General features: G+C 47.6%; 1 protein-coding gene across 1 annotated transcript in view; it reads right to left on the minus strand.

Annotated features, from left to right (window-relative positions):
• The window catches only part of ZHX2 (zinc fingers and homeoboxes 2), a 78860-nt gene that overhangs the window by 26761 nt on the left and 26072 nt on the right, over positions 1–26027 (minus strand). Inside the window, exon 2 of the mRNA XM_082315239.1 lies at positions 20170–20241. The gene's annotated coding sequence lies outside the window, so the exon portion shown is untranslated. The remainder of the gene's footprint in view (positions 1–20169; positions 20242–26027) is intronic.

Here is a 26027-nt window from a genome sequence, read left to right on the forward strand (position 1 = left end):
ATAAAAGTTCCCAGTAAATTAGCCACTTGACTAACACAGTGGAAGTTAAAGGAGGATAGCTAGAAGCTGAAGTTAACATTTAAAACACAGACTAAGGACAGTCTAGGCAGATTTGGAAGCTGGCTTTCAGAAAACCCTACCCTACAACCTTAGCAATCTCTTAGGTTTAATTACCGCAGTTTTAGGATAGGTTACTATAATTAGACTAGATTATACTTTCTCCTAAGGTGCAAAAGATTCCTAGAGAACAACACCGTTTGTGCCAGCACCAATTTGCTATACACTTAACTGCATGCAATACGCTTAACTACACGCAATGACTTTTAGTTGAATATGTCCTATAAACTCAAAAGAAGCCCAGAGAATCTTTTTCTGTCCATTACATTACACACAGCAGCGGTGTTACCCAAAATGGTCACTGCTTCAGGAGACCTGAAGACTTGAAGAACAGCTGGCAGACACGAAGAACAAAGCCGAAGACATCCATATCGCTATGGGGAATCTCCACCACAGGCAGCACGGGTGTAGTGATGCTACAGATGGATGGTGCACGGATTCACTTTGCCCTTGGGCAGGTGAAGTTGGGGTAGGAAAAAGGCACTCGAGACCCAGCAAGAAGCTTAACATTCACAAGCTGCTGTAAGAACAACCAAGGGGTTAACAATTTCCAGTGTTTTTACTTTACAAGGGGCAAGATAGAAGGGGGGATACATTTTCAAACTCAATTTTACATTCCCCGAGGATTATATTCCAGGAAATTACTCTGTTATGTGAATATTGTTACTGCATGACATTTTGGTCCCATTATCTCAGACTCTTTTTGGCATGTATGTTAGATGTGATTCACCATATGTTTAATGACATGCAACACACTGGTTCAAATATATGCTACTAATGTAACAAGCCAAGAGAACCTTTATTTTCTTATGCTTCAATATACAACTTAACTCAGAAATGCCTCAGTTAGTCACACAGTCCTCATCCAATTTTAAGATTTCCCATGTAGATTTATGGAACTTTAAACAACAAAAGAAAACCTCCTGAGACAGATAAAACTGCTTTTCATAAATTTGAGAAAGACAGGATACAGTTTAACTGTTAGCACTAAAAACATCCCAATCCCAATATCTTCTCCAGCATTTCTGAGCTATTCACTTAAAGTGGTTTCTCTGTATGATTACTAGGCAGTATTTTTATAGCAGGAAGGTTATCCCAGATCAACAGCTTTTCCCCAATCACAGCTTCAGTGCTACAAAACCAAACAAGCCCCAGTCCCTGTCCCAAAGAGTTTACACACTATTTCCCTGCTCAAAGGGGAGTTAAGGAGCATTATTAGCTGTAAATTGCTTTGAAGGTTAAAAAAAAAAAAAAAAAAAAAAGAAGTGCTAAATATTGCTGTCTCCATGAGTCAACACATACTCTTCAAAACCCTCTACTAACCATTTATACTATGATAAAAATAGCAATTTTGAGAAATAAGCTCGATGCTTTACAATTGGTGGCTCAGGAACAACAAGCAACACCAAGCGTTACTGTCTCTGACAATAGCCCCTTGCAGGCAAATATGTTTTAAGGTTAAACCAAACAAATTTCAACACATGCAGTCAGACAAATTTTGTTCAATCCCTTCAGTCCAGTGAAGGCAAAGAGCTGGGTGTGCTTCCATCCTGCAGAGGGCAAAGAGCAAGTGGTGTCCACCAGAATGACATCAACCTTTGTGAAGAGGGGACCACCCTCCTGGACTTCCTACGAAACACGGCTCACCTCGAGTTAACTGCTGCTGTGCTGAAGGTGCACAAAGCCATTTGACACCCAGCCTCTGCCAAAGAGGGTCTCACAGATCAGGAGCAGCAGAGGAACACCAGTCACCTCCAGTAACCCACACAGGAAAGGATGCACAGGCTGGCAGTGTGCGTGGACCTAGCCACGCTATCAGTCATCCTTTTGACCAAGTAAGAAGAAATCCACCAAATTAACTCACAGGAATACAAAGCCTCCCCCCCGCCTCCCCGCCCAGCTTCCAATTGCCTGGAATAAAATCCAGCCTTTGTAAAGCAGCCACAGACTAATTTTCAGATGTGTCCAGTACCCAAATCTCCATGCAATTTAATGGGACACCTGGGAGTTCAGTGTCCTGGCGGGGGGGGGGGGGGGGGGGGAGGGAAAGGAAGTCCTACACATTTCATATAGGTGTCTGACACAGCATTGGCATATAAACCCCAGCAAATATGCCAGCTATGATGTTATCTGGGTCTGCACTGCCATCCCAGCGAAGGCTCCCGCCAGCGGGAAGAGCCAGGGGAAACGCTAGGACACACACCGAGGTCTTTACGTAATGCCCCGGCTACTCTTGCCAAAGCAAATGGGATGGCTGGCTCCTTCGCTCAAATAGATTTGGTGCTATCTAAAACAGAAAGCACAGCTAATTACTTGAAGTTTTTGAATGTCACCGCCTCCTGGGAGGTGACACCAGCGACTGTCCCTCCTTTTGGAGATCTCAGGACTGAGTGTTAGAAGATAGCAGAGCAGCATTGGACAGTGACAGCAAGACTAATTCTGCTAGAGTCTCCTGAAAGGCAAAGTGAGATGGTTGATAGCAACTGACGGGGATGCAGAAAAAAGGGTGATTTCTCCCCCAGAATGGGCCTGGCACTGGACACTGGTGGTGATGACACAAAACTTGAGCATGCTGTAATGCTCAACGCGCCCCAGGAGCCTCCACCTCACACTATTCTGGGCCCAGAGGAGCCACAGACATGCGCTGCAGGGGGCAAGAACTGATGCATTTTGAAATCATCATTTATTGCAAAATTTTGGGGTTTGAAAGCAGCACAAAAGCAGCATGTTTTAAGGGAGGCTTTTGATAGCCAGCGGGTGGTTGGTATGGCGTCACCTCAGTGCTCAGGGTGTTGGGAAGGGGTCTTGGAAAGGGACTCTGCAATTTTCCAGCAGCTGTCGTGCTATTGATGCCGTACATCGTTCAGAGCTCATTACATTGATGTTACTGCCGCTAAATTTACAGGCATATGTTTCAGGCAGCCGTGAAAGAGGACACGACACCTGAGCCCAGCGCTCCGTCCCACTGACACATCCCAGAGCACTGTAAATAGATTGAGGTTTTTAGAAGGAGAAGCAACAGTTTCCATACATATCTATGACTGGCCAGAGACCTGATAGGTATGGCTGTGTATTTGCTGGGAGACAAGTGACATGTTGCAGAAGCCAGATGCCCAAAGCAGGGACTGTGATTTGCAGGGGTAATTCACCAGCTAAACCTACTAGTTGGTTTTTTTTTGTTTTTTAATATTTCATAGAATCATAGCATCGTTAAGGTTGGAAAAGACCCTTAAGATCATCGAGTCTAACCGTTAACCTATCACTGCCAAGTCCACCACTAAACCAGGTCCTCAAGCACCACGTCTGCCTATCTTTTAAATACCTCCAGGGATGGAGACTCAACCACTTCCCTGGGCAGCCTGTTCCAGCGCCTGACTAACCTTTTGGTGAAGAAGTTTTTCCTAATATCCAATCTAAACCCCCCCTGGTGCAGCTTGAGGCTGGTTCCTCTTGTCCTATCGCTTGTTACTTGAGAGAAGAGACCGACCCCCACCTCGCTACAACCTCCTTTCAGGTAGCTGTAGAGAGTGATAAGGTCTCCCCTCAGCCTCCTCTTCTCCAGGCTAAACAACCCCAGCTCCCTCAGCCGCTCCTCAGAAGACTTGATCTCCAGACCCTTCACCAGCTTCGTTGCCCTCCTCTGGACATGCTCCAACACCTCAGTGTCCTTCTTCTAGTGAGGGGCCCAAAACTGAACACAGTACTCAAGGTGCGGCCTCACCAGTGCTGAGTACAGGGGCACTATCACCTCCCTGGTCCTGCTGGCCACACTATTCCTGATACAGGCCAGGATGCCATTGGCCCTCTTGGCCACCTGAGCACACTGCTGGCTCATGTTCAGGTGGCTGTCAACCAACACCCCCAGGTCCTTTTCCGCCAGGCAGCTCTCCAGCCACTCCTCCCCAAGCCTGTAGCGTTGCATGGGGTTGTTGTGACCCAAGTGCAGGACTCAGCACTTAGCCTTGTTGAATCTCATACGGTCGGCCCCAGCCCATCGATCCAGCCTGTCCAGGTCCCTCTGTAGGGACTTTCTACCTTCAGGCAGATCAACACTTCTGCCCAACTTGGTGTCGTCTGCAAACGTAGTGAGGGTGCACTCGATCCCCTCATCCAGATCATCAATGAAGATGTTGAACAGGACCGGCCCCAATACTGAGCCCTGGGGAACACCACTCGTGACCGGCCGCCAACTGGATTTGACTCCATTTACCACCACTCTCTGGGCTCGGCCATCCAGCCAGTTTTTAACCCAATATTTGCTAAGTGGAATGCCCCAGCCACTGCCAGCAGCACGGTAAGCCCCCTCCTGCAGACCCAGCACCTCTGGGCGAGGAGAGCATGGAGAGACAAGCAGAGAGAGGTGCTAGGCAGGTATGGAGCCTGGCAGGTATGGTGCTAGGCAGGTATGAGCCTGAAGCAAACCAACATACTGGAACGATCACACAGCTCATTCGCCTGTAAGTGCTGTGCTACACAGCGCTCCTAACCCAGGGATGGTGCTCACAGCTGCAGCCTAGAAACTCCCCGCCCTTGTAAATGAGGGTTTTTTTCATGTTTATTCCTTTTGCTTATGAATACCTCAAAATACCTTGCTACCTGTTTTGCTATTCAAATGTTCTTTTGGAGACACCAAAAGCAGCTAAAACACTGTTTCCTTCCCCACTGTCACCACAGCAGCTGTTTAGAGGTCACCATCTCCCTCCTCTCTGTTTGTTGTGTCCCTGAGCACACAGCCGTGCGTGGACCAGATACACCATGGCTGCAGAGCAATGCTGGGGCCATCACAGGGGCTAAGCACAGGATTTTCTTCTGCCTGGCTGGCCTCAGGCTTAAGGACACATTGGAGCCATTCTCTGCTAGAAAGGGAGATGTGCACCACTGTCCCCTCGTGCCACCACCGTGGGCACACACCACACGCCAGGGCATGCAAACCCAACCCCCAGCCTGCCCTGTCCGCTTCCTACGCTGAAAAACCCTCTCCAGGATCCCCGAAGGTGATCTACGTTGCTGCAAGCTCTGGCAGCTCTACACCACTTAACATACAAGGCATACCTCCAATTTCACTGCTACCTCTGGCAGTCAGGGCTAGCACGAGGCTAATGTATGGAGTCAGGAGTTCATCCAAATTGACACAATTACTCAGCCAGACTCGGCTGGAAAGAGATGCTCAGAGATTCTCAAGACACACATGAAATGCACCCCTCAGGTTTTCACAGACAGCAAAGCAAGGTGGTTTTGGATCTTCTCTTATGAAAAGTGGCGCAATTTCTATAGTAACAGACCAAAACTTATTGCTGCAACAGGCGGCACTGCATGTTACGCTACCGCTGCAGAAGTTTCTTTCCTTTTGATAACATGCACCAAAAGGAACACATTTATAATGAAGCAATCCCTATTAAGGGTGCGCTCCCTTCCCCCCTGCAGGCACATATGTGCTGCTTCTCACCTACTCACAAGTGCTTTCTCCAAGTGCCTTGGGAGTATTTTTAGAGGGGCTGATCCTGGCTCATTCAAGTCCTCCAGAATTTTGCTGCTGACTCCGGCAGAAGCAAGATCAAAGAAGAAAGCTGCTCCGTCTCTGCACTCCTGCAGTATCAGAGGGATGTCCTGTCCACGGCCACTCAGCGGGCTTTTACTTAAGAGAAAACCATCGGAGAGCAAGGTCACATCAGGATGAGGATCCACTGAATGCTTTACAACAGAGCTAAAGAAAATTGCAGTTTCTATTTGTTTTTATATAGTATAAAATAATTAATATCTAATCATTAGTTATGATTAGATATATATATATTTGTTACTGTTGTGGTTTAACCTGGCAGGCAGCTAAACACCACACAGCTATTTGCTCACTCCTCCTGCCCCCCAATGAATGGGTTTGTCTTTGCCCGAGGCAGGAATAACCCAGACTGTCTTCCCCAGCATATTTTTTGTGCACACTACAGGGACTTTTATCCCCTTTTACAGTACATAAAAGTTTTGACAGGGCCAGCCCGATTGGCAGATCCTCTAGTGTTGACTAACCAGGTGGCTTTTGCTAAATGTGGATTCCAATGTTTGCATGTCCCACCACCCATCGCTCTCAGTGTAGTTGTTAACAATCCATTGTATCGTTTGATTTTCCTGGAGGCTGGTGCATGATGGGGGATGTAATACACCCACTCAGTGCCATGCTCTTTCACCCAGGTGCCTATGAGGTTGTTTCGGAAATGAGTCCTGTCATCCGACTCAGTTCTTTCTGGGGTGCTGTGTCGCCATAGGACTTGCTTTTCAAGGCCCAGGATAGTGTTCCGGGTGGTGGCATGGGGCACGGGATACGTTTCCAACCATCCGGTGGTTGCTTCCACCATGGTGAGCACATGGTGCTTGCCTTGGCGGGTTTGTGGGAGTGTGATATAATCAATCTGCCAGGCCTCCCCATATTTGTATTTCAGCCATCGTCCTCCATACCAGAGAGGCTTTAACCACGTGGCTTGCTTGATTGCAGCGCATGTTTCACATTCATGGATAACCTGGGCAATAGTGTCCATGGTCAAGTCCACCCCTCGATCATGAGCCCATCTATATGTTGCATCTCTTCCTTGATGGCCTGAGGTGTCATGGGCCCGCAGAGCTAGAAATAATTCACCCTTATGTTGCCAGTCCAGATCCACCTGAGCCACTTCAATCTTAGCAGCCTGATCCACCTGCTGATTGTTTTGATGTTCTTCAGTGGCCTGACTCTTGGGTACGTGAGCATCTACATGATGTACTTTTACAACCAGGTTCTCTATCCGGGCAGCAATATCTTGCCACAATGCAGCAGCCCAGATGGGTTTGCCTCTGCGCGGCCAGCTGCTCTGCTTCCATTGCTGCAACCACCCCCATGGGGCATTTGCCACCATCCATGAGTCAGTATAGAGATAAAGTACTGGCCTTTTTTCTCATTCAGCAATATCTAAAGCCAGCTGGATGGCTTTCACCTCTGCAAACTGACTTGATTCACTTTCTTCTTCAGCAGTTTCTGCAACTTGTCATATAGGACTCCCTACAGCAGCCTTCCACCTCCAGTGCTTTCCCACAAGACAACAGGACCCATCAGTGAACAGGGCATACTGCTTCTCATTTTCTGGCAGTTTATTATACAGTGAGGCCTCCTCGGCACGCATCACCTCGTCCTCTGGTGATATTCCAAAATCTTTGCCTTCTGGCCAGTCCGTGACCACTTCCAAAATTCCTGGGTGACTGGGGCTTCCTGTTTGAGCCCGTTGTGTGATCAGTGCGACCCACTTACTCCACGTAGCATCAGTTGCATGATGTGTAGAGGGGACCCTCCCTTTGAACATCCAGCCCAGCACCGCAGTTGGGCTGCCAGGAGGAGCTGTGCTTCAGTACCAACCACTTCCAAAGCAGCTCAAACCCCCTCATATGCTGCCAATATCTCTTTCCCAGTTGGAGTATAGCCAGCCTCACATCCTCTGTATCCCCAACTCCCAAACCCCTAAGGGCTGACCTCGAGTCTCTGCTGGTGCTTTCTGCCAGAGGCTCCAAGTAGGGCCGTTCTCCCCGGCTGCGGTGTACAGCACAATTTTTACATCTTGTCCTGCCTGGACAGGCCCAAGGGCTACTGCATGAACTATCTCCTGTTTAATTTGTTCCAAGTCTTGTCATTGCTCATGGCTCCATTTGAAATCGTTCTTCTTCTGGGTCACCTGATAGAGAGGGTTTACAATCAGACTGTGATTTGGAATATGCATTCTCCAAAAACCCACTGTGCATCGGTGTCCACTAGAGCCTTGTGCTCCTGTGGGTCTGATGTGCCAGGCCTTCAAATCCACACAGTCCAATAAACCCGGTTGTCCCTTTCCTCCACCTGGCTGGAGGCAGGGCCCCTCTAGTCCTGGTCATAGTATTTGTTACTCACTTCTTGTAAATACAAGTCTGAAGTCCCTTCATTAAGACCAGAAGCGAGATCAGCCCTTCTACTCTGTCTGAGGAACTGGCCACAGGAAACTGGAGCAGCAGTTTTCCTGGGAGAACCCCCTTTTCTTATTGTTTTTCCTTGCAACTCATGTACCCATGCCTCTAGGGTCGAGGCAGATTTTCCATCCCACTGCCTCATGTTCTCTCTGTGGTCACGCAGGTAAAACCACAGGGTGGCCCATGGTGTGTGCCCGCTATATCCTCTCTCTTGAGCAGAGGAACGCTTACTCTTAATGGCTGGGATACTGGTCCGTACAGGTGGTGAGTAGGACCTATCCTCTTTGAGTTGCTGGAACTCCCGGGACAGTTTTTCAGACCGTTTTTCCACAGCTGAGACGGAGGCCCATAGGGAGGAAGAGAGACCTTCTTTGTGTTGCTGGAGTTGGCCAGCCAATTCATCCACTGTTTGTCCCTCTCTGACTTTCCAGGTCATTGCTGCCAATGAGCTGGCACGCGACAATGGCGCGCTCTGTACAAATTTCTGCCACATGGGTTGTGTGCACCGGACTTCATCTGGATCTTTGGATAACTGCTCGTTGTCCAGGTCATCATAAATCACCTCCAGCACAGCTGATTCCCCCAGGTACTGGATACCTCTTCTCCATGGTGATCCACTTGCCTGGGTGACATATAACATCTTCCCTGAAGGGATACCTTTCCTTCACGCCTGACAGGAGTCATCTCCAGAGGCTGAGGACTTGTGCCCCTTTTCCAGTCACTTTGTCAATGCCCCCTTCCCTAGAAAGAGTTCCCATCTGCTTGGCCTCCCTACCCTCTAATTCCAGGCTACTGGCCCTGTTATCCCAGCATCAGAGCAGCCAGGCGACAATGTGCTCACCTGGATGACGACCGAAATCTTTTTGCATATCTTGCGGCTCACTCAGGGATAGGGACTGGGTGGCTACCATCTCGTTTACGAGTTCTTCCTCTTCTCATGATGGCCCTGCTTTTTCATTATTCCTTACTGAACGAGCTGACTTTCGCTCCCAACATTTCTTCTTGCACATAGGGGCGGCATGGGTTGGTTCTCTGGTTCAGCTGCAGTGCCTGTTGCTGGGGCTGGCGTAGCCACAGCGCCTGTCGTTTTGTCGTCAGATCCAGAGACCTTCTCTTCCCCTTGAGGGTACTGAATAGTGTTGAACAGGGCTTGGTAGGCATGGGCCAAGCCCCAGCACGTTGCAGTGATTTGTGTCTCTCTGGAGTTGCCAGGGTGACGGCATACTTTTTCCAAATTATTCTACTAGTTTTTCAGGATTCTGCACTTGTTCGGGGTGAAGTTCCAAAACACTTGGAGATGCCCACTGTCCTAGGTACTTGCCCATACTATCCCACACACCCTGCAACTCATAACTATCCAGCCTCGGGGTAGATCTCTGGGTAGTATTCTTAAATAGTTGTTTAACTTTAAACAAGACCTGAGACACATTCAGGAGTAGGAGCAACAGGAACATGCCAGTTTGAACATCCCAAGGATATTAAAAATTCTCAAGAGCTATTGTAGCTAGCCTGGGGAAGGGGAAGGAAGGCGTCTCCCTCGTAAATTGGCTCTCCGAGGAGAAAAGGTAAAAAGTATAATTATTAATAGTTTCTGAGAGACGGCTCCCAAAGTACAGAGACGACAGCAATGCTGAGTACAAATACCAGATCCGTCTCACGGCCAGCCATTTTAGCATATCATAAGCCAGTGCTACAGAGTACAGCAAAATGATAACCTTGGCCCAGCTCCCAGAGGTGACAAACAGCACAACAGGGAACGTATATGGCAAGTAAGGTCTTGGGTAACACAACTCTGAGAACAAGCACAGCAACTTTGAGAGCAAATTAATCAACACTGTGACCAGCGACCATCAAACGAATATAGTGAATGTTTATAACAAATTTGTTCCAACACGTTCTGGTCAGATTTGTTATCATCTCAACCCGTTGAGCCCCATGTTGGGCACCAAAAGGACTGTCATGGTTTAACCCCAGCAAGCAACTGAGCACGACAGTTGTTCACTCACTCCCCCTGCAGTGAGATGGGGGAGAGAATAGGCCGGGGAGAAAGAAAGTAAGATTTGTAGGTTATAAGATAAAGACAGTTTAATAGGACAGAAAAGGAAGGGAAAATAATAATAACAATAATGATAAAAATATACAAACCAAGTGATGCACAATGCAATTGCTCACCACCCGCCAACCGATGCCCAGCCAGTTCCCGAGCAGCGGCCCTCTGGCCAGCTTTCCACTACTTTATACACTGAGCATGACGTCATACGGTATGGAATAGCCCTTTGGCCAGTTTGGGTCAGCTGTCCTGGCTGTGCCCCCTCCCAGCTTCTTGTGCATCTCCAGCCTTCTCAGTCGGTAGAGCATGGGGAGCTGAAAAGTCCTTGACTTAGTGTAAGCACTACCTAGCAACAACTAAAACATCAGCGTGTTATCAACATTATTCTCATGCTAAATCCAAAACACAGCACTAGACCAGCTATTAGGAAGACAATTAACTCTATCCCAGCTGAAACCAGGACAATTATATATAAATAATGTAAAATATATTTAAATAGAATATTAATAACAAATAATAACAATAAATGCGAGACCATTCCCCATCCTGCTGGAGCTCGAGTCTCCTCCTGTAGTAGATCCCGAGTGCCGCATGCACTCCTCACCCTTCCTACACATGCTCACGGCAGCATCTGAAACCCAGCCACCCTGAGCACTGCGGGGTTTGATTCACCCATAGCAAGCCTGGCTGGATTTCAGAGCGCGGCAAATGCAGTTACAGTCTGGTTTGAGGCATGCAAGCAGAAGACCGTGCTTGGAGAAGTGCAGACAGGAAACATGCCAGATTGTTTATACCTGAGTCATGACTAATGTTGACAGTGAAAACTGAGACAACTCGGAGACCAATACTGTGCTCAGGGTGGATGTGATGCTCTACCCTAACTCCACCAACAGCAAAACTGGGACTAGAGTACACATTGCCCGTGAAAATATCACAGTTGCATTGTGTGAAACTATTCATGATGCAAAGCATGGGATACTCACCCCTTATTGCATTTGCCAGGTTAGGAGACTGGAGTATCTTCTCCAATACATGAGCAGACTCGCAGGTTCAAGCACTCCTGCTTTCAGGATATCAAACCTCCCTGATTTCCAACAGACACCCTCGCGAGTGAGCAGCCACTAGAAGACAACACTCCCAAAAGCTACTGATGGCAGCAGAAGATAAAGGAAAGGTCTGGGACAGGTGGAGACAGGAAGCTCCAGGAAAGTTCACTGCAATTTTTGTCACTTCCCGTCTCTCTCCTTTCAATTTACCCGACTCTCTATTCCATCCCGTGATGTTCTTGCTTACCAGGCAGACATGGAAGTAGCAGTGTGTTTTAAATCAAATGGGACCAGTGAAAAGGAAAGCAAGCAAAGCCTGGGTTAGCTTTAAGCACGGGGAACGAAGGTTTGAGTGAGGGGAAGAGACCGCATGCTTGGTTACAAGGGATTTGGGCCAGATCACTGACTTGCAATACAAGGTGTGTGCATAGATCCTAAACCACCATAAAAAAAAAAAAAAAAAAAGGACCTCGGGCTTAGTTTTGGGGAGTCCTTGTTACTGCAATATCTCTGAGCACTCGCTCAGGAGAGATGTGCCCTTCCGCTCCGCGCGGGGCTTTTTGCCAGCTTGGATCCACCCTTATCCTCAGGGGTGGGAAAGTCAGACCTGCCAGAGTGCATGTCGTGCCTCTCCAGACAACGTGCCAGTCCCAAATTACTGTAAATTGAAAGTCTATATAGCATATTACACCCATACGGAGAGGCTGAGCAGTTGAGGCTGAGCTGGGGACCCGGCAGGTCAACTCTTTTACATCAGTCTGTGTTTGCAGTGGAGCCTTTATTTCCCCTTGCAGCGCACATCTACCCAAACAAAAATACAGGCTCTCGTATTCTACTTTTTTCCCCCCTCCTGACTAACCTGATTTCCCTCCTCAGGAACCGTTTTCCAGGGCAGATCTGACCATCTAGACCTGCCACCCATCACGGCACTCAGCAGCAATACGCAACAGGGATTCCCCAAATCGCTCACAGCCAGGTCTGCTGCACCACACAGGCTCCTGGCATGGCCATCCCTCCCCAACAACCCTCTGCTCGCCTCCACACCGCCTCCGCTCGGGGATGGCCGTGATCCTGACCTTCCCTGCTCTCCCATCTGCTCTACTGCCTGTATTTTGGCTATCGGCCACGTTTCTCTCACCTGTAACCTGGAGGCATTTCTCCTACACTCCAGCATGTAGCCCAAGCAGGATCACTATCCTGCAGCATTTTTCTCTGTATCCTTCTCAAAATTTTGCCGCAGAATGAAAATTCCAGGTAGAAACATTATTCTTCTGCCTTTTCACCACAATTCCCATTTCAGCAACTTAACCCTTCACCCTATAATAGTCAAAACCATCGCTGCTCAGACCCCTACTCATGCTAGTCACCATCACCAAACCCTTCCCACCTCCTCCCTGAGAGCAGGTCCACAGGCTCCCCTTGGTCAGGGTGTTCAGTTCAAACCTCTCAGCCCCCCTTGCCCCTCTGTAGTTGCCTGATCGCGTTCCTTAACGTAGCAGCGCTCGCCTCCTCCGCTCCACCAGCAATGCCAGCCTCATCCATCTGCTTGTCAGCTTCCTGCACAACAGTCACCGCCTGTCCCTCCACGCTGCCCCGCCGGCACGGCAGGACCTCCTGCTATCCGTCTGCAAAGCCCGTCCTGGCTGCTGGCTTGCAAGCCTCATGGAGACCCACTTTTGCTATGAAACCAGTCAAATTTGATTTTTGCAGTACGGTTCAGTTCCTTACTGGTAGGAAATAGAAAGGATTGCTTCCCCGACCTTTCCAGACACCAGCAGCTGACCCGAGTGGCTGTGAGCATGTGCTGTTCCGTGCTTGTCACTATCCACCCAGAGACTCTGCTCCCATCACAGTTCCTTGGACTCCTTGAGGTTGCCATCAGCTAGCAGAGGGGTTTAAACAGAGACCAAAAAACTTAGCGTACCGAGAAGCATGGGATGCAACTCAGAAGGATGCTTTTAAGAACTGCCTAACACCCATACGGTTTGCAATATTACAGCAGCAATAATATTATCACTATAATTTTGGTTGCAACAGTACACCTCCAGCACAAACAGAAAGGAAAGCCTTAGCGCTCTTCCCGGCTTGCTAGAAGAGTTCAGGAAAATCTTTTGCACCTCAGTTTACATGCCTAGGTACCGGGTTTGCATCTCCCTCTGAGCTGTCCAACCCCGGATACCCATCCGTGAGCAACATGTGGCAGAGATTAGCTGTGCTGCTTTGCAAGGGGGACCTGACACTACCTGACCAGAGCAGTGTAACGAGCGAGGACATCCTTCAGCCTGGGACGCCATTATGGACCACCTATAGAAATGTGTATAGGAGTTCTTTCGTGCAGGATGGCACTTCTCCAGCCTAATTTTCCCTATGTAATTTATAGCTCAGAGTCACTGGGGAGAGATGGGCAACTCTGAGGGTTACACCTGTGACCTGCCTCAAACATCCCTCCTAAAGCAGGGTGAAACATCTCTGCAAACACTGCAGTCTCTCAATTGATCCCAGAAGTGGTTAGACAGCTACTACAGAATAACTGCTTAACTTACAAGCAGCTGGGGTGAAACACATCCTAGTCCATCTCTCCAAGTCTACCTTTGTCCATTTATAAGACGGGATAACAGCACCATCCCAGCCCCCGGGAGAGCGAGAGGCCAAGCACATCAATCCCAGGGACTTGGCGAGACACCTCAGTGATACATGACGGAGGTACATATAGTTTCAGACTCTTTGGCATGAGTCGAAACACTCAAAAGCCTTGCCCTTCCCTCTGGAAATAAAGGTGTTATCTTCCAAATAAGGTTTCAGTACAATATTAAGGGATGCAATGTGAATAGAGACAAAACGTGCGATACTGAAGTTAATCACAGAAAACAGGGGCTGGGAGGGAATCCCATGAGAGCGACACATTTATTTCATTATTATATCACAGATGACATTAAGTATCCACTGAGTCCCTCAAGGCAGAATTCTTGCATAAAAAGCATCTCCATTTACCAAGCATGATAGAACCTGCAACTATTCTATAAATAAAGGGTATTTACAAAGAGAGCTGTTAAATATTTATTTTTCTCTGGAGACCGAACTCTCTGTTCATTTGCCTCTGTTGCAGAATCGTTCAGTATCAGGGAGCGGAGGAGCTCACCTAAAAAAAGACTAGGAACCAGTCCAGAGCCTGATCCGGACACAGCACCAGCCTCCTCTACAAGCTGGCGAGGGAAAAGCATCCAACCTGACACAGAGGGAACATGAAGCAAACAAAATGGGAATGATCTCATCCGGCAGGCAAAGGTAGAAGAAGGAATGCCAGCGACAAAGCAGCAATTAAATAAATGCTATCATACCGCTCCATCCTTACGGAGCTGGCTTGGCACTATATGTTAAAGAAGTGACAACCTTCAATTGTGAAGAGTAACTGCAGTAACTTACATTTGCTTTGTGTCTTGGGAACAAGCATACGTTTCTCAGAACTAATGAATTAGTGATTCCCCCCCCCCCCTTTTTTTTTTTTCTTCGGACGCCGACAGTTCTGGGAGGGGGAAAAAAAAAACCTAACCGAAAAAAAGCAGCTCTGAAATACACCTCACTGCTAACCCTTTGTAGTAGCAATTGTAATAGTTCTTACTCCAGCTTGCCAAAAGCTGAGTTTTAATTAAATATTAAAAAGCTATTTGTTAAAATAATGTTGCCATAGCAACTAGAGAAAGCTAAAATACGCTGGCGTTTCTGACTCACAGCATATTAATCAACCACCAGCTATTATATAATGAGCACCCCCCTCCCCTGCAAGCACCCGCGGGAGCTGTGGCACCAAACGCCTGAACCCGCAGCCCCCGAGCCGGGCAGCGCTCGCTGCTGGACTCTGCCCTCCACGCACTCGCTGCCTGCCCCTGGCTCAGGCAGGGCTGGGTAGTTATCCAGGCTCAGCCCAGGAATCACGTGCCCAAATATTTTGGGGAAGCCATGCCGGAGCGCTCAGGGTCAGTACATCCTTCTGGGGGCACAAAGGGGGATGGTGTGGGGCAAGGGAGGTTTTGGAGAGGGGCGTGAGGATGGCAGCTCCCCACGCACCCGTGGCAGCAAGGGGCTTACATGGCTCCTTCCCAGCGAACCCTGACCACCCACATCCAGCGCTCGTCTCGCAAATGCGGCGCTCGCACCAGATCTATTTCTGTATAAATTTTTTTTTTTTAAGTTATTGGAATTATTTCTTGCAGCAGGTGCCTTCCTACCATCAGGCCAACTGTGCAAAACTCCGAAGGAGCAGAGATTAAACCTTGCAAGGGCACACCGGCTCTGCCACTCACATGAAATAGCTTATTTTACAGACTTAATACAAACAAAACAAAAATAAACCCCCAAACCCCCACAAACTCTCTCCCCCCTCCAATCACACCCCGTCCCCAACCAAGCTGAAAAGACCCTTCTGCACTCCCTGTCCATGCACCATGAAGACGGCAACCTCAGCCATCCAGCAGTGAAAGCCAGCTGACCCACGGCTGCTGCTGGCACTCGCTGCCAGCCCTTGGGAGGCTTTTCCCTGGGGACACAGCTTGCGTTAGAGGTGGTGGGACTTCTCCCATTGCCTTCATCCATGCTGTGGCATCACCATGTAATCTGCAATGATGGGAATGGCTGCAGGAGGGAGTTGGGCAGTTGCAGTCCAGAGCCATGTTGGCATAGGGGAAGAGGACCAGGAGGGAGAAGTGCGGCTGCGTTGCTCAGATGGAGTTGGGGACAACCTTCCTCCCCCTCAATGACTCAAGTTTGTGCTTTTAACCCCACCCCCCTCTTTTTTCCCAATGGAAAATAAATACCTAACCACGTAGTTATTAACTGAAAGGAATGTGATGAATATTACAGCATTTGTATGCCAGCTTCAGTTTCCTACTGCTTTGTTTGGGTGTCACAGGCTGTGACTATGACAACCACAAGCAGTTACTGGACTGATGTCATTTGTGACATCATGCTTAATGGAAAAGAAAAGGAAGAAGAGACACTACCAGAAATAAGACAATTGGAACAAAACCTGCTTTTGCCTCTTCAAGCATCATCAATTCCTATCTACAGAGTAAGGTCCCGAAGGACCACCACGCTGGGGCTGCTGGAGAGCCAGGCAGCAGCAGTCCCATCCTTACCAAAGGCTGGGCAGCGCTGAGCGCTTGGGAAAACTTGCCCTCTTCCCTCCCCTTGGCTGCAGGACGAACTGCGAGTTTGCAGTCACATGGAAGAAATCTGCTCACCCCTTCCCGGCTGGGAACCACCGGCACAATCCAAAGCCTAAGCCTGGTTTCCAGGTCTAAGATGAAGGGAGCAATGGAGGCTTTTGGCTAAGCCTCACCTCTCCTGACTAAGTTTCTCCTGCTCTCGAACTAACTTCTCCGCCCCATCTCTATTCTTCAGTTACAGCAGTATTTTCCTCTCCTTTTTAAAAGTAAAACACAGTCTGCCCAACATTTCCAGATGGTCGCCTGACCAAGCATGGGGGAAATATGCATCGATTTTGTCAGGAGTGCACTGTTTAGAGAGGTGGCTTTTCTGGTGACAGGTACAAGTGACGGTTTCAACCTTTGAGGGCTGCCCCAGCTGAAGCTGAATCTCTCGCTCCACATAAGAGAAGGAGGCAGCACCACGGCCGCGTTTTGCAAAGCCATTACCGCACGTAGCACTGGCACTCATAGGACGCACCGCTGTCAGGGCATTTATTTGCTTTGACAGAAAATGTTTGCAAATTCACTGCTCAAGCTCCAAGTAACACACACACACACAAAAAAAAAAAACCCAAACCACCAAACAAAACCCTGAAGTCCCCAAACCCATCTAAATCTTACCTGGTAGAGAACAGTCCACTGCAACAAGTATCTCCTTTATAGTTACATATCCAGAAGCCTTAACATAAACCAGTTAATTTTTCCAAGTTACTTCTCCCCCAAGTTTTTCGAACACATGAAAAGTGCTTCTCTGCCCTCTGTGCTCTCCTGCCGGACCTGCTGTGCCTCCACAGCCCAACGCTGCAGCCTGCCCCAGACACCCCCCGATCTGCAGCCAACCCACCAACCTGTCCTCACACACAGGATCCTGGGGTGGGAGAGCAGCCACACCACCGTGATACAGCTGTAGATGCTTCTTGAGCACATACAACCTGAAGGAAACTCTCCCCCTGCATCTTCCCACAGCTTGGTCCCCCACGAAGAGATGGCTCTGCTTTGCGTTGCCCAGAGAACAAAACCCCATCAGGGAGATCTTGCCCATAAAAAAAAGAGGGTATTGCTGTTAAATAGCAGAAGAGAGATGCTGCCTTACAAAGGGGAGGTGAATTAAAGCCTAACAGGTAAAGCTACTGCCGCTCACAGCTCCCTGTCCTGTCTCTTTTCGCTAATCCATGTCCCAAAGCCCACTGTCCCCCAAGTGGCAGGAGCGCCCTAAACCAACACCATCCCTGACCGCTCATAACACAGCGCATCAGCACTTGGCCTAGGCTCCCTCTGCATGGGCGTCAATCGGAGCCACCCCGAACCACTGCTGCATCCCACGCTGCCACCCCTCGCAGGGGACAGCGCCTCTGGGAGCAGCCATGGGCAAGTTTCACCCTCTGGGGGCCGGGCGGAAAACAGAAAAAGGGAAATGGCAAAGCAGCCTCCTTTCCCCTCTCTCCATCAAATCTCTCGCTGAACACCTGGTCCTGAAACATTCTGCAGGACAATACTGGAAGGGGATGCAGAGAGTGGACATACAGGAATTGAGCTCTTCCAACTCTGGTTTCTCCCTGAGCTTCTGAGCAGGACATAGTTTCTTGGTCAGCATCACCCCGCTGCAGCCATCTCATGCTCCCCAGTTCCTCACTCGGGCTTCTGGCACGCAGCCAGAGAGGTAGGAGACAGGTGAATAGGAATTTACAGTCTCTTTTCGCTGCTGAGCAACAACTGCATCTCGCTGCAATAATTTCAGAGCCACCTGAGACCATGCACAAGCTACCTGGGCAGCTTCCAAATAGCCTGCTATTGTCTTGTCTCTCACCCTCTTAACACAGCTATGATATATCAGAGGCACCCGCAGACTGCATGCCGCCCTCATCATCACTGCTTTGCTTTGACTTAATAACACAGACAACAGCTACCTGGGACTAGCAGTCCACCTTTGAAGACCAGGAGCAGGTCCCTTTGTTTATTCCTTTTGTGGAAGCAACCACCACGGGGGTGCATTAGGACACAAATTCATTAGGACCACAGAAATATTTGCCAAATTTCAACACTGCCTACTTAACAGAAAAAAAAAAAAAAAAACAAACAGGCAAACTTTGCTTTTGAGATGAGCAAAGAGCATTTCTAGCACATGGATATACTTTGAGAGACACAATATGCACACATGGCATCTTCCTGCTGAATTTTCTTCACCTAAATCATATCTACTTTTCCCATCACTCCAAAGCCAACACAGCTGTAAAAAAAGAGGCCAGAGCCCATCCTGTGCAATGCTTTGTATGTGACTGACAAAAAATAAACCCCACAGCTGGATTAGCAGGTTTCATGTGACAGTTTAAACACCAAGGAGTTAAAAGGAAACGTTTGCGATTCAAAGGGAGAATATGAGCTATAGACCTTACTGAGGGAGGATCAATACAAAACACCGTCATAATTTCACATCCCTTTTCTCCCAGTAACTGCACTCATTACCAGTAACCTTCACAAAAGGCTGAAAGTAGGATTCCCTATTCAGTTTTTTTGCTTAACAATTTCTGAAAGCTTGTTAGGTATTTATTAAGGAATTTTTACCATGTCTTTACCAAACACTGATGGACTGGGTTCTCTCCTGTTAATAAAACATAGCCCTTTCTTTTTTCAGGCTGATTTCAATTTGGGATTTTATTCTGCTCCAGCCCAAATAGATTTATGTTGCTGTAACAGAAAACAGTCTGTAAGCCACTGAAATAAAAATGGAAACAAAACTCTGCTGATTTCCAAGTAACCATAGATTTCCATCACCATAAAACAGGGTAAAAATGGGACGGGAGTTGGGCTGATTTTAAAAACCTCAAAAAAACCCTCTTATTCAACCCCTCCACTAAGAAAATTTACTTACAGAAAAGCAGCAAACGCCCAGAACAATGGCATCCAAACCGCCAATCCAAATTTTAGCCCCGTTATCCAGCCTTGCAGCAGCCCAGAGGAGCTGCCTCAGGAGCCCACACTGTGCCAGGCACAGAACCAGGAGCTCCAGTCGGGGCTTGCCGAGGTCAGTCTAGTGCAGCCCCGGCAGGTCCACCTGGAGAGCTGCAAACCAGCCACAGCTGCTTGGAAATCACAGCCCAGACCCTTTAGCAATGCATAAGAAAAGGCCATAGTACAGCTGCTTCTTAAATATATACTTTTTTATATATATATTTTTTAATATATATATAAATAAAAGCTCATGGCTGAGCTGCTTTGGAGCAAGGGAGGGAGCCAGACACGCAGGTGTCTCCTGTTGTGTAAAAGTTCCTCCAAAGTTATTTTACCAGATCAGGGAAGAGTTCAATATTAGATAGTTTTCTGTTTTGATGACAGGGCTGGGTTGCTGTGCACACACACAAAAACAACCTCATAGCAAATCTGTGCTCTTCTCCCCTCTCAAAAGATACAGGCTTTCTTCCTGAGGAATGCCTTACCTCAACTCTCTAGCAGGATTTTGTCTTTCAATGGCTGGTAGAGCTTGGAAACAACAAACAAGCTTCAGATGGTGCTAACAGTCCATTCTGCTGACCATATTCTCAGTTAAACGTATTCATGTGGTTCATATCTGCAGCAAGATAATTATTCAGCCTATGTGGTAATACAATGCTGACTTTATTTTGTGGGTTGCAAAGAGGTGCCAAAGGCACACAACTAGTTCCAAAAGACTGGATCTGCTTGCTGTAAACATTTCTTAAAGTGTCTTAGAAAAAAAAAAAAAAACCTAAAAAATTTTCCTTCTGTTTGAGCAAGCTTGGGTTTCTCATTTAAAGGAAAATAGGAAAAAAAAACTACTCACAGCACTGCATTTCTTAGATCCTGGGAATTTCAGTATTTAAACCTCTCTGAAGGTGAGCAGAACTTCTGATACCTACAAAAGAGGGAAAAGCTATGTAAGTCAGGGGGAAAAAAAAGGAGAAAATAGCAGCTGTCCCTTCCACTCTCCGACTGGCAATTTAGTTTTTTCGCCAGCACCCGGGAATGCTGACTGACAGGAATTGCAGCAATTCCCTTTTCCACTGACCACCACTGACAGATGCAGAATTTGAAAGATTTGGTGCTCCAGCCCTGTTACAGTAACACGATGAATGCTGGGGGCCTCTTGGGGAAAAAAAAAAAAAATCCACATTTCTTAGGCCAAGCAGACAGTGGAGAGCACTCACACACTGATGTCCAAAGATACCACTGCTGCGGTTCGGACTGGAAATACCCACAAAACATCTGCTGCAGCAGACATGTACCAGAAGAAGCTCTATTGGGCTACTGGGAACTTTGACAAAATTGCATCAAAATTGCCTTTCTCCTCTGTAAAGGGACTCACCTGCTGTGTCCCAAAGCTAAAGTTGGCTTTCCTCATTTTTGCTTTTTTTTTTCCCCCCCCTAAAGAAATGGGAGAGGAAGGTTTAGCTTCAGCAACTGCAAGAGCAGAACTGATATAAAAAATTTCCCCTTTGGTAGTGGCTATGCACGTGTGTATACACACCTGAGAAACACCATGCCTGTCGGTCTGCAAAGAATAGGTAAAGAGAAAATAAATGGTCATAGGTTCTGAGTAAAAGAACTACATGCAGCAAAACACCCTGCTAGTCCCTCAAGAAAAGAGGTAGAAGCTTATCGATTGCTTCAGCAGCACCAAGAGCGCAACCTGCATTTTCAGCTCCAGCTGAAGTGTTTGAGTTTGAAACTTCACACTCTTGTTATCTAGCCAGAGGAAGGTCAGCTGGCAAACCCCAAAGAAATCACTCGGAGTCTTTTGCTCCTTCCCAGCAGGTTAGGAAGATATTTTTTTGCTTCTTTTCAAAGGAAGATACAACTTGATTTTCTGAAAGAGCATCATGGCTACTGGAGGAGCTGGGAGGCCAGGAGCTGTTATACAACCAAAACCATTTTTTAAAAGCTTAGAATAGAAAAAGCTGCATGTTTATTCATAGATAAAAGGGAAGCTGCTTCCCGCTTTGCTCCATCTCGGAGTAAGGAAAAAAAATGCTAGTTTCACTGAATTGTAAAAGAGAAATAAACATACAGGATAGCTGAAGATTTTGCGCTATTTACACCTCCACCCCTTTTTGGACTTGGCAGGCCACCTTCTGCTGCCCTTCCTCCCTCTTTTGGGTCAAATTCCCCGTTCTCCCATCATAGACTGAAAGCCCAGGGCCAAGCAGTTTCTATATTTAATGGGCTTAGTCCAGTTATCTTACATCGAATCCACTATCTGAAATTTTATATTTTTAGTGCTATGTCCAATGTGCAAAAGTGACCCTACATCTTGCCAACAAGGACCAAAACCACCCCTATGAATAAAACGCTTTTAAAGAACAATAAAATTGCCTATAATGCAACACAGCTCTGTCTTTCCCCCAATCTCTAACCTCTGCTTAGCAAGTTCATTAAAATAAATACATACGTATGGTGCCATTGCTTCTTAGGACTGTATAATGAGCCTCACAATTTTTGGTGCTTTTCCTAAAGACCCAGCTGGTGAAATTTCTGCAAGGACCCTCACTTTGGGAAACATAAAGCAGGAAGAAATCTCCAGGGTTATTAAATCCCTTGCTGTTGCACTCATACCACACAATCCTCTTCAGAAAGTATGCAAAAAGTTTCTACCCCTTGTGGCTACGAGAATATGATTTGGGTTTAACATAACAGCTCAGAAACAAGTTGGTAATATATATATACACATACATATTTCAGATCTTTTAAACAATTTCATGGTTCTGGGAGATCTGCTACTGCTTTTGAACGCCTGGAGTTAGGCAATAGTGAAATGAAGGAGTCACACACACATTTTATACAGAAATGCCAATTATTTTGCAACAGGTAGGTAATTATGAATGAAAAGAAAATGGGTCTTGCCCAAGTTTGTTTGTCCTGAGCATCCCTGTGTGGGCAGCACTCAAGCAGCCTCCCGCGAGGGCACACTTACTCCAAGCCAGCTGAAGGCAGGGGAAGCATCTCTCCTTGGCACAAAAGCATCACTTCCCTGAAATGCATCACAACTCCGGGATCACGCAAATTCAGACCAGACCTCTCCACTCCACAGGAGGGCATTCATGCAGGCATCATGTCCTCACCTGCATGAGCTATGCCACGTAAACACCCCCACAGTCATGGACAGGAGCTGGGGAGATTTGTATCTGCTGGCTCCTGCACAGTGTCCTGGTGAGCACACGTATGAAACAGGTGATGGTGATTTATGAGTTACCACTCACCCTCTGCTTCACAGGAATTGCCCGTGTGTGTGTACGTAGCGCAGAGCACGCAGAGGACAACTCCAGCTACCCCAGCCATCCTTCATTCTCCGCACACCGAGCAGGAGACTCAGCCACCAGCTGCTTCATTATTCTAGATGCTTTCCAAAAAAAGTAACATCTTATGGCAAAACAAAACAAAACAGACAAACAGATTTTTAAAGTACTTTTTAAAAGTATGTAACTTGATAAACACCAGCACTCCGCACAGTTTCTGCAACTCAAACACTACTGCACTAACCACTTGAAAATGGGATTATTTTGCTTTGTTTGCCATGAAAATTTCTCACAAAAAACAGATCGTTGAGATATCTTTAGTGAGCTAAAATGTAAATCTCGAGCTTCTGTTAGGGCAGGGAAGAGAAATAACGGTACTTTTTAGATGCTTGACAGAAAAGTTCCTTTGAGACTCTCTCAACCTACGGAAATGATCAATTTTGCAAAAGAACATTTTACAGAGAAAAATGGAGATCGGAGCTCTGAAAGCGCTTGTTTTCCCTAGCTGTGCTCAAGACGAAGAAAAATAAAAGCCAGACTCCTCCTGACCTCTGTTCCTGAAAGATGCCCACTTGATGGCTTAAACCCTGCAGCCGGTCAGCTGAAAGCATCGCCACGGAGCAGCTCATTCCTGTAACACCAACCCTCTGCAGCCCCACCAGGCTTTGGTGCCTCCCCCTGGCACTGCCGGTGACCCATCCCCATCGCCCGACTGCCCCAATGCCCGAAATGTGGTGGGACAGACAATAGATTGGGGCCACTTTTCCTTCATCAACCTAATGAGCCCTGGGACTCTGCTTTCCTCTGCTGCTGGCTCAGCGAGGCAGGAACACGGTGAGCCTGGGGTGCAGGCTCATCCCCGCTCCTCACCCCTCGGTGTTTGTATCGTACTAGATTTCCCTAAAAACTGCCATGATCAAAATTACCACCTTAGCGATCTGAATTACTTCTAACGCTAGACTAGAAATGCCTTCTATCGCATTAAATATGCACAGCTGTGTCGGAAATGGGGGGTTTGCAGCCTGGAGATTGCAGACTGTTATTATTGCATGATTAGCAGATATAAGCGTTCCTGAAAGTTGTCTGTATCCATACACTGAAAATCCCAGTTATCCCAGCGGATCCTGAGCAACCCAACAACTCCCCGATGCCGGTCCGGTCCTCGTTAAACATTCACCAAACCTGGCAGACTTCAGCACAAGGGAGTAACGTGCTCATGAGCATCCTTCACTTCAACACCTTTTTATGAAGCTAATAAAATTAACCCATCCTTGCCCCATCTCTAAGACAAATGCAGAGAACACAATCCAGAGTTTCCATCAAATACCTAAATACACAGTGAAAAAGCCATTAAAAACCCCCGAAGTGCCCTGATGTCTCTGCATAAGCACACGCACACCATGCAGGCAGTGATGCTCGGAGAGGCCCAGAGATATCCCCCGCACCTCTCCATCCCCAGCGTTCTTACCCCTACCCCACCTTGGCGCTCCGCTGCCTTTCTCCAGCCTTCTGAACGAAGCTGAAACGGAGACAGTTATTTCCACCCCACAGCAGCTGCGTTCCCTGGGAAAACCACCGGCTGACCCGGAAAACACAGGGAAACAGACAAAAAGAGGGAGACCAGGGGCTCCGCAGACTCTGAAAATATGATGGTGGGAGGAAGGGGAGGCCGGGAGTGGGAAGGCTGCCTGCAGCTCCTGGCGCTGTGCAGGCAGGGTAGGAGGCTCCTGCCAAGGGTCGCCTTCTCCACCTCAGCAGTGTGACAACTGTTCACATGAGGTCTTAATCCACGCTGTGCCATTTGCAGGTACCCATGAGCAGAAACTGTCCCAGGGAGTCACTCTAAAGCCATGGCACGCTGCAGCTCTGCAGCCTTTCCTTCCCCCAGGAAAACATCTATAAACCACAGGAATGGACCAAGCCCCTATTTGCAAGGCCTTCTTAATGTTACCAGCTGGTTTTGGAAATATGCAGAAGCATAAAAATAAGTAAAGAGCAAATAACAGCAAAGTAAGAGTAAGTAAGAGCAAAAGCAAATAAGCTGTCTTGAAAAAAGAATAAAGGAAAAAGTTTCCTAGGTTTAAGCAGATTTTCACTGTTACTGCAGCGCTGTCACAGAAACTATTCCCCTTCTCTTACAGCTTTGTAAGATTTCAGAAAACATGCTCTCTCTCAGGATAAAACCAATCTTCTTACATTCTGCCAGGGAGAAGCATGAGAGTGATGCTCCAGGCAGCGGACGGCTGAGCCAGGCAGCCCAGGCAGCCGCCGTGGCCGCCTTTGCCCGACCGCTGCTCCCAGGGGACTGCTCCGACCCCTCGGCCGCAGGCTGCCTGGGGCCAAGACGTGCCCGTCCATAGTTTTACTTGAAGCCGGTGAGAAGACGTGGTTTGGCTGCTGGCAGCAGCTGCGGCTGGCCTCAGCTGCAAGGTGAGGCAGGGGCTGGCAAGGGTCCTCGGCTGGCTTCCCTGGCACTGGACAGACAGACGGACCACAACTCTCTGCCACTTCTCATCTTAAAAAATATGCAAACAACCAACAACATTAATGTTGGTTATCCCCCCCAGCGCGGGGGGATGATCCCCCGCATCTCCGCTTAGGTCGTACAGCCTTTCTGCACCTCACTTTCCGTTGTTAAGCCTAGTTCATTGGGAACCAGAGCACTGAACCAAAATGAAAGAGAATGGGAAAGCATTGCTCAAAGCGGATTATATTTACTTTTCAACACGTCCCCCAGCTTCAGATGCCAGCACAGCGAAAGGTATATTACTTTCCTTCATACCTCCTTAACTGTTCCTAGTTTCCTTCAACAAATCAAAGTGTTTTCTTGAAGGGTGAGAAATTTCAGTCTCATATACTATTTTAAATTGGCAGCAAGGGCCTTAAAGCAAGGAGAAGAATGTTTGATCGTGTAAGAAAATTCAACCAGAGAGAGAGCAATGTCCTGTAGGGTTCTGGCCAACAGAAAGTTCATCATTAATTTATTTGGCTTTTAGTAGAGTTAAACTATTTCACATTATTCCTCTTAAACTTCGCATTTCAGACTGTCACCCTCTGGTTAGTTACCCACTTGCCCATAGTAATAAACGTGTTGGAAAACAGTTGTCAGCCCCTCCTCTGCCAGAACCATGATTGATAACTGTTTTCCAACACAGCGGTTGCTACAGTAGCACTGTTGTAGGACGCTTTTGCTGCCCAAACATACATACAGCAATAACTTATTTTTAAACAACCGAGCTGCAGACTGTTCATCTGCTAATTAATTTTCAACACCACAGGATGTCCAGTCCCTGTGTTCAGATCCATCCAGGTGTCATCATACAAATTTGCTGAAGAGACGTGGTGTACGTTGTACACAGGGGACACAGACAAGAATCACACGTTCCTTCCTCTCCCCTCCAAACACCCA

The sequence above is a fragment of the Platalea leucorodia genome (assembly GCF_965183815.1).
Source record: "Platalea leucorodia genome assembly, chromosome: 1".
Lineage (NCBI taxonomy): Eukaryota > Metazoa > Chordata > Aves > Pelecaniformes > Threskiornithidae > Platalea > Platalea leucorodia.